Source organism: Alligator mississippiensis, chromosome 1 (genome assembly GCF_030867095.1).
Source record: "Alligator mississippiensis isolate rAllMis1 chromosome 1, rAllMis1, whole genome shotgun sequence".
In the NCBI taxonomy this organism is placed as follows: Eukaryota; Metazoa; Chordata; order Crocodylia; family Alligatoridae; genus Alligator; species Alligator mississippiensis.
Window position 1 is genome coordinate 452335018 of NC_081824.1, and position 5696 is coordinate 452340713.

Here is a 5696-nt window from a genome sequence, read left to right on the forward strand (position 1 = left end):
GTTGGGGTGCAGGCATGGGAGGGATGGGGTTAGGTGAGAATGGGGAGCAGAAGGGAATATAATTTATGTTCAGGAGGGATGTTGGGCACAAGGAGTGGGAGGGAGAGGGGGAAAATGGGAGGGAGGTTTGTTACAAGGCGGGGATAAGGGTATGGTTTTGCAATTGCAAGAAAGCAGACCCCTGGGTGGGGGAAGGGGTATATACCCTTCCCCTTGCCCCCCCAGCCCTGCCGGTGCCCCTCACTCCCAACCCACAGCCCCTTTCCCACCCACCCCCATACCTCCTGGTGCTCCTCCCTTATCCTGCAGAGAATGAAAGTAGCCATCAATCCCTTCTTCAATTGCCCTGATCCCCCTCAGCCTGCTCACCTCTGCCTGGAGCCCCCTCACCTGCCCCTCCAGGGCCTCAGTCCGGGCACAGGTGGGACAGGCAAGAGACTCCCGGCCCCCACGCTACCCCCAGGCCTCAGAGGTCCCGCCAGGCAGCCCCCGCAGACAGGGCTCAGGGCACTGCCCACCCATCCAAGGGGCCTGTCTGGGCGGAGGCCTCACAGGAGCTGCGGGCCGGAGGCAGCAGCAGGGCAGGGGCCTTGGCTGCGCTCCGTGTCACCACCCCATAGTAGCACCCCTCCTCCTTCACTTCCCTGAAGTCTCTGGCATAAGCCCCCATGTGCTCCTGCCCATGCCTGGCCTGTGAACTGCAGTCAAACTGCTCCCCTGTTGGCAGTCCCTGTTCGCTGGCTCCCTGGTCACAGCCTGGTCCCCAACAGTTTGTGATGCACAAACACTCTCGGGAGACGAGGTTAGTTATATGCTCAAGACCTTTCCCAGCTTTCATTGGCATGCATGGTTTTCAAACTGTTTTGGGAAGGCTTCTGGATCATCTCCATGTTTGTTGTGAGGGGAGATTGGTGTGTTCAGCCTGAGGGAGCAGCTGGGGCTCACTAAGCGCCTGCAACTCCAGGGTTTCACTGCATCCTGAGTACTGTGAGATGGTGTTTGCACTTGAACCTGGCCTTTTGGCCACCATGCTCATGCTGGCGCTGGACCTCTTTGTGCTGGCGCTGGGGCCTCCTTCTCCACCATCTCCATTCGCTTCAGCTCCAGGTCATGCTTGAGCTTGCACTCCTCAGCTTCCAGCTGCAGCTGGTATTTGCACAAGTCCCACTCAGAGGATGGCCCCTCGGGTTCTGCCTGCACGTGCGGAGGTGATCTTGCAGGCGGTCATCATCACACAGGATCTTAATCAGGTCTTCTCTCTTCTGCTCCTTCCTCTCTCTTTCATCACCTCTTTCAAGTTGCCCACAGTCATGTGGTCATACTCGTCAGTCACCCCAGCTACCTACGCTGCCCACTTGACCCAATGCCAAACGAGAGATTGTTTGCTCAAGGGTTTCCAGTGACTCTGTTCCCTTCCCCAAATGATGCCTTCAAGACAGCAGGTTGTCGGATCCCACAGCTACCATCACACGTGGTGGGCCAGTGGCTACTGCTCCTGCGTTGAGCACCCACCTCACTGAGCCCGACCACCTTCCAGGCTCTAAGTGCGTCCCTGGGGGCACCTCACGTCCAGGCACCCCCACTCCTGGACCACACCTGCAAGGCTGGGGGAAATGAAGGCACCGTTCTCGATCTGGACTGATCTTGGCCCTATGCCCAATGGGAAACAAAGGCCTAGTAGCTTTTGAGGGTATTTGATCCACTGCAAGAACTTGGGGTGCTTCCCTGTCTGAAGCAGAAATAGAGGTCCCCCTTACTCAGCCAAACCAAGGGGATCCCAAGGCATAAACTACACCCTCTCCCAACAAGTCTCCCATGCTAGGAGAAATGTATTAGTTACAAGGAGTAGGTTTGCAATATGGCACAGGATTGAGCAATATCAGAGAAATCCCTTCCAGCAAATGGTGGCATGGTAGCCTTTGATCACGCATCTGAGTTAATGCAGGCTATCTATTTAGTTAGTGGGGCTGTGCAAAATTTTGCTGGGTTTTTCATTTCAAAGCTGTTTCAATGCATTTCGAACTCAAAACAGTGAAATTGAAACAAAACAAAAGGATTTGAAACAGCTTTGAAATGAAACAAGGGCACTCAGAACATTTCGAAAGTGTCAAAATATTTTAAGTTTCGAAGCTGGGCTTATTTGAGTTCAGCACCAGTCACAGGTGACAGGGCAGCCTCCTTTCATCCAGCTCACAGGTCTGGGGCTCGCATCCCTGGAAGGAGTCCAGCACAGCCTGGCAGCCTTCCCCGGGGTACAGGCTGCACCCAGCATTGGAGATAAATGCTGCTGCTGCCTGTCCCAGGCAGCAGGTGCAGCCTCCCCTCATCCAGCACACATACGGGAGCTTGGTCCCCCAAGAGTAGTGTGGCACAGCCCAGCAGTCCTCCCGGGGTGCAAGCCCCTGGATTTCTGCTGGGCATGGAGTGTACCCGGCACCGGAGAGAACTGCTGCTGCCTCCTGTTCCAGGCAGCAGCTGTAGCCTCCCCTCATCTGATACACTGATCTGGGCGCTCACACCCCTGGCAGGGCTGCTGGGCTGTGCCAGACTCCTCCCAGGTATGCAAGCCCCTAGATCTGTGAGCTGGATAAGATGAGGCTGCTGCTGCTGTCGGAGACCAGCGCTGAGGCCAAGTAAGCCCTGTTTCAAAATTCAAAACCGGTTCAAGCTTTTGAAATGTTACAAGTGCCCTTAGTTCATTTTGACTCCTTTAGTTGTGTTTCAATTTCACTCTTTTGAGCTTGAAACATTTTTAAACAGCTTTGAAATGAAACAGCTGGCAAAATTTTGCACAGCCTCACTAGCTAAATAGATAGCCAGCATTTACTCACATGCGTGATCAAAGGCTACCATGCCACCATTTGCACTAAGGGACTTCTCTGATATTGCTCTATCCTGTGCCATATTCCAAACCTACTTCTTGTAACCAATACATTTCTCCTGTGTACCTAGCAAGGGAGACTCATTGGGAGAGGGTGTAGATTATGCCTTGGGATCCCCTTGGTTCGGCTGAGTAAGGGAAACCACTATTTCTGCTTCAGACAGAGAAGCACCCCAAGTTCTTGCAGTGGATCAAATACCATCAAGGACTACTAGGCCTGTGTTGCCCATGGGGCATAGTGCCAAGATCAGACCAGATCATGGTTGGTGGCTTCATTACCCCCAGAGAAGCACTTGGAGCCTGGAAGGTGGTTGGGCGCAGTGAGACACATGGCTCAATGCAGGAGCACCCTCTACTGGCCCACCACGTGTGATGGTAGTGGTGGGTTCTGACAAGCTGCTGTCTTGAAGGCATCATTTGGGGAAGGGAACAGAGTCACTGGAAACCCTTGAGCAAACAATCTCTCATTTGGCATTTGGTCAAGCGGACAGTGTAGATAGCTGGGGTGACTGACGAGTATGACCACATGACTGTGGTCAACTTGAAAGAGGTGATGAAAGAGAGGAGGAGGAGCAGAAGAAAGAAGACTTGATTAAGATCCTGTGCGATGATGACCAGGCTGCAAGATCACCTCCTTGAGTCCATCCAGACCCTGAGGGGCCATCCTCTGAGTGGGACTTGTGCAAATACCAGCTGCAGCTGGAAGTTGAGGAGCACAACCTCAAGCATGACCTGGAGCTGAGGCAGATGCAGATGGTGGACAAGGAGGCCCAGCGCCAGCACAAGGAGGCCCAGCGCCAGCGCGATCATGAAGCTGAAGAGGCCGGGCTCAAGTGCGAACATGATCTCTTAGGAGTCCAGCACAGCCCAGTAGCCCTCCCAGATCTGTGCCCTGGATGAGAGGAGGCTGCAACAGGGAGCACAGAAGAGAACATAGTCTGACAATAGTCAGAGGGATGGACAAGCCTGGGGATCCTCTCCACAACACCTTGGATGCGGGCAGCAGGGAGACAGCAGACCTCTCGGGATAAGTGGTCCAGATGGCAGATAGGTCCTTCCGTGCCCCTCAGGAGAGAGTCCCCATCCCCACCCGGTGTGTCCTCCTTGGGGTGGGAATACTTACTTCCTGAACACTTATCTCCTCCTCTGGCGTCTCTGTGGGAGTCTCCTTCTGCATAGTGCGGGGAGCTACCTGATGTGCCGTGCCGGGGAGGAGTGGCCCCAGCTCTGCATGCTCTGGACCTGGAGACAACTGTTTTCCAGGTGGCTGCAGGGGGTCTTTGTTGCTAGTCTTCTCTGTGGCCACCTCCTCCCCCTTCTCCTGCACATCCTTCCTCTCTGCGCCGTTTCCCTGGAGTAGGGCCCAGCGGTAGTTGTCAGTGTAGCCTTCATGGGCCCTGATGTGCGTAGCTGGCGTAGCTCCTGCTCAGGCTCCCGCACTCGGTGCTCCAGGGGCTCCACCAAGGAGCACATCCCACACGTGGGGGAGCGCCTGTGCTCGGGGTCAGCAGCCGCTGCCACCCCAGGCAGCCCCTGTAGTCCAGGGCCAGGGCTGCACACTCTGTCTGGGTGGGGTCTCTGTGCGGGGAAGCTGAAGCTGACAGGCACGGCGAGTCACTGCCACGGCTGTGAGGTACGTCTCATACTTACCTGGTCTCAGCAGCTGCTCTTCAGGCCTCTGGGCTCAGGCCGCTTGCTTGGACCAGCCCTCTGGGCGCCTTCTGCGCGCCCCTCTGCACGAACTCCCGTGCAAACCGCTGCTCCCTAGTTGGGCTGCGCCTGCTTGTGCGCTCTGTTTGCAGGGCTCCCGGGGGGCTCAGCTAAGGAGGGACCTGGGCGGGGGGGTTTCCCTCCCGGGCTCCACTCAGCCGACATGTCCTGCCCGGCACGGCCCCACACGCACACATGCACACACAATCTCGCACACATGCTCACACTTCCTCAGCCCCCTACAAGCTCCCCTGTGCTCACTCACCCTCTCTCTCAGCCCAGCTCCTACCTCCTGGCTCTTCACTGGGAGGTCTGGGTCTTTGGCTCCCAGGAACACAATGGGCATGAACCCACGTGTCTCCCACGGGAAGCAGACCGAAGAACAATTTTGACTAATGTAGGCCACTGGATGTTCCCCCACCTCCTGTGTCTGGGACAGCACCGCACCTAACGCCACGTTGGAGGTATCCGTCTGCCATATAAATGGCTTGTTGAAGTCCGGTGTACACCCCTGGCTGGGTGCATAGAGCATTTTTAACTGAAAAATGCCTGCTCCATCTCAGGTGTCTCAGGTGTCCAGCTCCCTGCTCCCTCCCAGCCCTCCCAGCATCCCTCACTCCTGAACTCCCCCAGCCCTGCCCGTGCCCCCCACTTCCAACCCACAGCCCCTTCCCCACCCTCCAGCCCCACTGGTGCTCCTCATTCCCAACCCACAGCTCCCTGCTCCCCCCAGTAACCCTAGATAGGGGGGCATCGGCAGAGGGCAGGGGGCAGAGGGTGTCTGCAGGGGGGTGGCGGTGGGGGGGCAGGTGCAATCCATGGGGAGTTGGGTGGGGAATGGGTTGGCACAATTTGTGGGAGGATGCGGGCTAAGCACAATCCATGGGAGGGTTTATGGGGATGCAGGATCTGCAGGGGATTTCTGGGGTCTGGGAAGGTTTGGCAGGATCAGGTTTTTAGCCCCCAGCCTGTGTCAGTTCCAGTTTTCGTCTAAAAATGGCAACAGCACGGACGTGCACCCGGACAGTGTCTGCAGAATGGCTGTACAACCTCCATTCCTGAGATGACAAAATGTATATAGTTAAAACGTTTATGTTCCTATTAT